General features: G+C 31.6%; 1 pseudogene; it reads left to right on the top strand.

Moving 5' to 3' along the window:
* The first annotated feature begins 2,195 nt into the window (after window positions 1-2,195).
* On the top strand, window positions 2,196-2,314 carry LOC112470534 (annotated as a pseudogene).
* Window positions 2,315-9,072: the final 6,758 nt, after the last annotated feature.

The following is a 9,072-nucleotide window of genomic DNA, read 5'->3' on the forward strand; positions in this document are numbered from 1 at the left end:
TGAGAATTTGATAGAAGTGTTTTGATAGATCTGATAGAAATTTATACATCAATTTTAGAAATGACATCTTTATTATGTTTAGCCTTCCAAGTTATGAATACAATACGTCTATTTACCTATCTAGACCTTTGATTTCTGTCATCAGTATTGTATAGTTTTCAGTATACAAGTACCATATATGTTTGGTAAATTTATACCTGAGTGTTTTTATTGTAAATAGTATTTAATTTTTAATTTCAGTGTACATGTATTCATTGTTAGTATATATAATTGCCATTGACTTTTTAATATTTATAGATAGTTGTTTAATACATTAACTGTTCTCATAGCAATTTTATGATAATTGTTCTTATAGTAATTCTCATAGTAATTCTATGGATTACATGCTTTTATTATCTCATTTTACAGATGGGGAAGTTGAGTGGAAGAATGATTCAATTCCATACTGTACCAGTTACTACTGCCACATGACAAAAAAAAAAAATTTGCAAATTTCCAATGGTTTGAAATGATTTTTTATTTTCTCCCTTGCATTTGCTAAACACTTGGGATTACCTGGGATTCAATTGATCTAGACTGAGCTTAACCAAGTTTCAGGCTGAATCCATTTCTGTTCCATAGTGTCTGCCTTTGGTCAGTGGGCTAGCAGAAGCATGTTCTCCTCATGGCAAACACAGAAATACTGGAGGGCAAGCCTAACTATGCAAAAACATGTCAAACTTCTGCATATATCATAGATGCTAATATCTTATTGTCAAAAGCAAGATGCATGTTATAGCCTGTCACTAATAGAACAGAGTGATGTATTCTATCTCTAGTGGGAGAAAATATATATATAATGTGGCACAAGGTGTGATACAGAGACAGATGAAGTATTGAGACCAATAATTCAATCTTCTACATGTGCCCAAAGTCTGCTATCAGTAAGTGGCAGAGCTAAGATAAGAACTCAGATCCATCTAATTCAAACTACAGTTATTATTTTTAAAGAATTGATGTATTCCCAATCTATACAATGAAATGATCATAGTATTGACAATATTCATTAAATAAAGAAATAAATAAAGTGTTCCATTTTACTTCTCGCTAAAATATGCTTTAGATATGTAGATATGAAGATACATAGATATGAATTTAATTTTTCAATAGTAATACAAAATTTCTCATCAGGTAAGCATACTTGTTAATTACCCTGCTTTACTTTTTGTGTTTTCAATATCCTAAGGTCCTCTGATCATATTGTGTTATGGGTCCTGAAAGCATAATTTCCTCATAGTCACAGTGAAGTTGTTTTCTGACTTTTGTAACTAACATTCTCTCTGACATCATTCTGCCTTCTATTTCATACCATTCTCTAGCAAAAGGTGTTATCGTCAAAGAACCCATGCATTTACACTACCTGTTCATCCCTGATGTTTTCAGAAGACCTTTCCAAAAGTCTTTTTTAGGAAGTTGTCTTTAATGTGTGCATTACTTTTACAAGCCACTTGCGTGTGTTTAATAAGATCTGTAATTGCTCTCATATGGAGGAAATCTCTATTTAATATTCAGAGAGTGCAATTAGTACAAAAGAATGTCAAGAAGAGGGAATTGAATGACATTTCTTCAACTTAGCTGTCAATTTGGTCTTTTTAAAAAAAATGGATGAGTATCCCAGAGGTTTTGTTTTGTTCTTTTTTTGTTTTGTTTTGTTTTTTAAGAGGGAGTTGGCAGCTTTTGAGGACAAAACCTGAAAAACTTTGAGTGCTGTGGAACTAAATATCTGGTATGCATTTACATGTGACACAGCAGAAATCATACACAAATGGTTGGGCAATAATGAGCTCTAGTATTGTCTGTAGAATATTAGAATGAGGGTTTTTAAATAGATAATTAAGAGTTTATTTTATACAAGAAAGTCATGGAAAGCACATATGATTTTGATCTATGTATCTCTTTCTATCACAACCAATGATGTCTTTACTAAATGTTACACCAGATGAAGTGGGAATGCAATCCACTAGCCTGTGGACACCGTTAGGACTATTGATTGATGTCCCAAGACAGCCATTGGGTGTATTCAAATTGATGTGGGAGGAACTACTCTTAAATTCATTCCTGTCTTTCCAACCTCATCTAAAAAACTTATCAGAAGCTGAGAATATAAAATTTAGTGAGCTAAATTTTGGCACAAACACTCGAGTAAAAAAAAAAAAGTCTATGGCCATGCCACCCTGAACACGCCCGATCTCCTCTGATCTCAGAAGCAAAGGAGGGTCGGGCCTGGTTAGTACTTGGATGTGAGACCACCTAGGAATACCAGGTGCTGTAGGCTTAAAAAAAAAAAAAAGGATTTCAATGACCAAAATGGACATTTGGCTAGTTTTGCTAAGCATTTTAAACATTACTATTAGTATTCCAATTGCTTATTAATAGTTTTCAAATAATGAATACCAGGGAAAGAAACAATCCCACCCTTCATTGAGTTCCTTTAAAATAAGTAATTATTTATTGTGAAGGTTTATCTCAGACAGTGGATGTTTCAAAGCTGTCCTTGTGGGTCTTAGCCACTGCTTCTTTGTAAGGGAAATTGATTCTTTTATATTAACTGTTAAATCTCTGTTATTGCTCAGTCACTATGAGTCTGAAAACAAAGCTTTCTATTTTCAAACTGTCAGTTTACACAAGTCACATTCAAGTTTACTACTCACATATTTACTCTGATCATGGACTGGGCTTGCCTCACATTAAGGGACTCTGTCCTCTAGTAGTTTATCATGTAAAATTGGGAAGAGTATTACAGAAAAATATATTAAATGAAGGGGAAAAAACAAACAATCAAAGCAAGTGCACTTATATAAGACTAACAAAGCTGGATGACAGGAAGGAAATGTAATCCGATGCTTATCATTATACCAAAAAAGAAAAGTTTTATTTGTGAAACACTTTGACTAACTGAATTTTTTAAACTTGTGTATGGTGGTTGCCTGTGGTGCGTATGTCTGTTCTGTGATAAAACACATAGCTAAAATTTCAATATTTCATGTAAACATCCAATGGACATTATTTTCTTGTTTGTCATTTTTAGTCTGTACTCGGATGGATAGACATAGAAATAGACTAAGAGTGATACTAAATTTATAAAGTATTCTAAATTCTTAACCTTTCATTTGTGGATTATTTTTCAATGTTATGTTGCTAGTGCCTATTTTCACAACTAGAACATAGTAGGTCACTGACAATTTTTAAATGAATAAAAGTATCCCATTTGAGACAGTATAAAACTGTATGGTTATGATTGTACTCTGGTGTTAGATTGCTTTATTTTGGACTTGAATTTCAACACTTTCCAGCTTTGTGATCTCAGGAAATTTACTTAACCTTTTTGAGTTTAGCTTTTCTCATCTGAAAATAAAAAATAATAATGTTTTTTACTTCATAAATGAAATAATATACAAAAATAATTAGACTGATGACTGGGGCATAATATGCATTCAAAATTCATTGATTATTTATGAATTAATCACAAAAATATATTACTCTGTTGTGGGGCCATTTTTTAAATCTTCTTTTCTAAATTCTGGGAATTATAAGTTAATTTTATTACAAAAAGAACAACACAACAATAAATATGTAATAAAAAAAAACCCAGATACTAAAGTCTAACTTCAACATAATTATTTTGTGCATAATTTTGTTTTATATTACCTGCAACTCCATTATCAAAAATTATCAAAAAAATTGCTTTTATTCATTCTCACATATTTCAAGTTACTGCCCTATATCCTTTCTACAAAATATATCAGGAAAATTGAAACAAAAAAGCATATACAACTATTTAGCAAAATATAAATATAAGTAAAAATTCAAAGGAAACAAATAAAATTAAAATGGCAATAAAGAATGATATAGTTTTAATAATTATCTTAATTTTTTCTCTGAATTGACAGGGATATCTTTTCAAAGAGCAGTGATAAGTTATATAGTTCTTTTATTCATTCATTTAAGTATTTAAATAGTACTTACTATGTATAACATTGAAAAGCAGGAAGCTAAACAATTTTCTAAGAGAAAGGTTTATTCTAACCTTGATTTCCAAAAATAATTTCTCACAGTAGTTATTACATAGAGGGCATAAACAAATGCAATCAACAATGCCTTCAACAATATCTTTAATGCAAATGAAATAATCATTTTCATATGACAGTTTATGGTATGATCTCTGACAGATGAAAACAATCAAAATTTGGTTATATTTCTATAACATTATATTAATATTATGAGCATTGGACTAAGTGTAATTGAGTATTTGAAAGTAAGAAGCAAAAATAATTAATCCACTTGTCAGGGTTCTTGAAGGAGGATTAAAATAGAAACGAAATCACTGTAAAAACACTTATTGACTGTTTACTATGTATCCAGATCTGGGATAGGTGCTAAAGTTTTAAAATTAATGAATTAAAACAGCTTCATCTATTCCAGCTGATTAGAGTAGACTTCATATAAGCCAACGACTAAAGAAGTAATATTTTTAATTTGATTAAAAAGCAACAATCTCATTTTAAAGATGAAACAATTTATTTTCTACATGATCGATAACAATTACCAGTATTATATATTAAATAATTAAGTATAAACTACTTACCTAGATATGTATTATATTTATATCCATTATCTTAAACAAACAAACCTAAATAAAACAATAACAACAATAACAAAAACAAAACCTACTTCTTTTTGAGTGCATAAATCTTAAGAATTGCTTTTGTCAATATCTTCCCTAACACAAGAATCCCTTCTAAGCCATCCTAAAGATTTAGTCTACCAGTACTTGCTTGAACATTTCCAAAGGAACAAGCATACACTTTGAGATGTTCTTCATATTAAGTCAAAATAGTCTTCTTGTTTGCATCAATTAGAATGAGTTTGGTTGCTAGTAATGTTCTAACAATAATTTAAATGAGATTGTGTTGTAGACAGTTTGAGTTGATCATTTCATTAAAGACCTAGGTTCTTTCCATATTTTACTCTGCCATTTTCAGAATGTTTAATTTCATTTTCATGCTTGTGCTTGAAAATGGCTGTGACAGTTCAAGGCATTATCTCCAAAAGAAGAAAAAGGTTTATTACTATCCGTTATTTTCTGCATGAAAGTTATTTATATATGAAAAATACCATTTATTTTATGCTTTCTAAATACATTAAATACCTCTAATCTAAAGTTGATAAGCATCAGGGAATGGCATTAAGAAAACAAACACTAGAGTGTCTTATAGCATTGCTGTCGTACATTCTCTTTTTTAGCAGTGACATGCTATAAACTGCTACTAGGTAATATATTTAGTTAGTTACTACTCAGACCCACTCTTAATATTAGCAAAACCTGAGCCAAGAGTACAACTAAAGCTCCCTTTTTATTATAACTAAATATTTAAAGTAATGATTTAAGCTATCAAAGAGTCAAATAAAATGTGTTCTATCCCAGTCTCCTACTGGGCCAGGGGCCTCTTTTTTTTCTGCTATTGTCATAGACTCTGTGCTTCCTGGCCTAACTCAAAATTGTGGTCAACAGTTTAGTTGAATTCCCTCTTCTCATTTCTTCTTGTTGCTCCAGTCAGATCACTGCATATATGGGACATATGAACAGGAACTCAGAAATGAGGACAGATACCACACTAGTTGACTGCTGATTCTATGATTGTTAGGCTACCTGAAAAGCTCCATCATTCTTATCAGAATCCACTGGATAATGGAGTGGAAATACATCTACAAACTGAATTTTAGATTGTAGATCAAACCCAGATCAAACAATATTTCTCTAGTGAAAACCTGGACATTCACACTAAGTAGGATAAAAAGACCATAAATAACCTCATATCATCTGGGAACAGATTGGGCTACCAAAGGAGTTCAAGTCAATTCAGATTTTATCACTAAATGGTCAATAAAAAGCAAAATGATAAAAATTGTGTTTATCAGAGCTTTTGAATTTCAGAATTACATTATAAGTAATTGTTTATCTGTAGTATGTCAGGCACTTAGCTAGGCACTTTAAATATGTTTTATAATTTAACGTATTATATTTTAAAAAGATAATTGTAATTATCTTTATTTTACATATGGAAAAAGTGAGGTTCAAAGAGGTTCAGTAACTTGCTAAAAGAACTGATTTAAAACCAATTTTTCTTTATTAGTCCCACTAGGACATACCAGACTGCCAATAATATAAAAAAAACCTGGTGTCAATTTTCCTGTAAGTTTCAGAGTGAACTTTTTCAGAATTACTATTATGATATACTTAGACAAATCCCTTTGACATTGTAGCGTTGTTCATTTCCCTCTTTCAAAAAGAGGCCCCAGATAAGAAAAAGAGAGGTCTTAAAACATTTCTATGATATAATTACTTTATCTCAACATCCTTTTACAAGAACTATGGTTTACTAGATTCCGGTGCAGTGGCACAAACTACTGGAATAATGAGCAATTTATCAGTGGCTTGAGGCATATTTGCTTTTGAAGTAAGATTCCGATTCTCTGTCTTCCTTTCTCCGAAAGCAAATGTGTTTTTTATGATTTTACTCTTGTTCAGCTATTTGTGTTCTGTGGGTTATTTTCATTCACACCCTTAATGACTAGTCTCGAAGAATGTGTACTACTAATGAAAGACACAGGGTTAATTTTTAATGTGACAGAACTGAAAACGTCGTCTTCCTTTTCTTCCAAATGAATAGCAAATCATCAATTGTTAGAATATAATCGTATGTTTTTTTGTTTGTGTTGCTTGTTGTTGATCAGTTGGCTTTAATGGTGATCTGAATTCTTCCCTTGGAATACACAGATGAAATTTTGGGTCCTCTGACATTGTGACATAATTGTTCTGTGATTCATAGACTCTCTCTGCTTTGTGTTGTTGCAGATTTTTTTCTTTATTTTGTTTTTGTTTTGTGTTATATATAGTAAACATCTGTGATAAAGTTGGTTGCTAATCTCCGACTCCAAGAATTCCCAGCAAAACTCCAATCAATAGTCCTGATCCATTATCATTTACTTCTCTTCATATGTTATTTCAACTAGACCTTTGGCTTTAAGACTATTCTTTACTGATGGTATGTTTAATACAAATTGAGTGTGACCTCTGCCTCTGATGCTGATCTCCATACCTAACCAACTTCTAGATATTACCATCTTGAAATTTAATAGATACCTCAAAACTTATTACCCCCCAAGGACAATTCTTGATTTCTACTTCTCTTGCTATATTACTATAATATTACCATCTTGAAATTTAATAGATACCTCAAAACTTATTACCCCCCAAGGACAATTCTTGATTTCTACTTCTCTTGCTCCACTCTAATGAAATAAGTGGCATTTATTCAGTTGCACAGAGCAAAATATGGAGATGATCTTTTATTTCTTCACTCTCACATTTAATGCATCAACAAATTTAGTCAACTATAACTCCATATACATCTTAGATATAGTAGTTTTCTTTCTTTTCTCCAACTTTAGTGTTTTCTTCCTTGTTCAGAAAATTATCATTTGTCCCTTGGAGTGCTGCAACAATTATGTAGTTGGTTCCTCTGATTTCACTCTTGCCTACCTACAATTCAACATCCAAAGTGTAAAGAGAAGGATCTTTTCAGAAGGTAAATTAGAGAATATTGCACACTTGAAGATTAAAAAATTTTAAATGACTTCTAGTTACATTTATAATAATATGTAAATTGCTTTTTCTATCTATTATGGTCCTACATGATGTCCTAATGACCAGTCTGACCTCATCACTTTCCACTTTACTTATATTTTGATATTTTCAATGCATAGCACCCTTCTTTCTGCCTCTCATACACAAATGCATTTTCATCTCAGGTATTTGCACTTACATTTCCTTTTGCCTGCTATTCTCCCATTCACTGCAACATAATTACAAATTTTTGCATGGCTTAATCTGTGTCATCATTTAAATCTTATATCAAATGTCACTTCTTATAGGGGTCTTTTTTGACCAAACTATCTAAAATATCCTTCACTTCCATTTTTTTTTTCTATACTACTATCCTGTTCTAGGTCTTAAGAATATTTATTATCACTGAAATTATTTTATTTGCTTACTAGTTTATTATCTGTTTTCTACACTAAAATTTTCAACTATCTGGTTTTTCTCCACTTCCAGGCACACAGAAGACTGCCTCTCTCAGGCCTCTTGCAGGTTCGTGGGCCTAAGGGATCAAGTCTAGACAATAAAGTGTCAGTAAGATTGTTAGATGTTGCTACTAGGTTGAAGCAACAAAAATTTACTTGTAGTTTTTAAGTTTGTCTTCTCCTGATAGAGGTCCCAGGAAAAGCAAATATTTCAGATCATTTGACTACAAAATAGAGGAGCCTTCATAAACCCGAATCCCTGAGTGACTGGGTGGAACAGATTCCCTACCTACTCTAATTGAACATAAAGTGAGTGAGAAATAAACTTTGGTTGCTTTAGGACTTTGAGATGTTAGGGTTACTATAGAATTACTTAGTCTATCCCAATGAAAGATGCTACCATGAATTCTATTTTAGTTTCATTTACTCCACCATCCAGAAAATGTCTCAGACAAAAAAAAAAAAAAAAGGCAGTTTTAATAAATGAATGAATCCTGCTGTCTGTTTCCTCATCTATGGGTGGTAGCTATAATCTTCAGCTTTACTAACACTGTGTTGTATCCCCAAAACTGAAATAATCCCATGGTCTTGAAGACAACACACTTATTTGTGAGATGTCACCTATAGAATCCTTGTTAAAAAAATTCATTCCTGTGCCATAAGAGGAGGTAAGCTAAATTCCAAACTATCTGCGATTTTGGTAGATAAGAGAGTTGAGAGTGAGATAACGGATTAAAAAAAGGAAACTAGAAAGGGGCTCATATCATTGTTTTCCATATCATAACTATTATTGCACTGTTCAATTTTATGATGGGGAATTAATAGAGCAACAGTATTTATTTATCTCTAGATTTGTATTCTACTTTTCTCCATCATCTATTTTATTTTCTCCTTAACTTCATTTTCCCCATTCTCATTACCTTAGCATTTTCCTTCAAAATTTACTAC

The sequence above is a fragment of the Pteropus alecto genome, unplaced genomic scaffold (assembly GCF_000325575.1).
Source record: "Pteropus alecto unplaced genomic scaffold, ASM32557v1 scaffold3, whole genome shotgun sequence".
Taxonomy (NCBI): domain Eukaryota; kingdom Metazoa; phylum Chordata; class Mammalia; order Chiroptera; family Pteropodidae; genus Pteropus; species Pteropus alecto.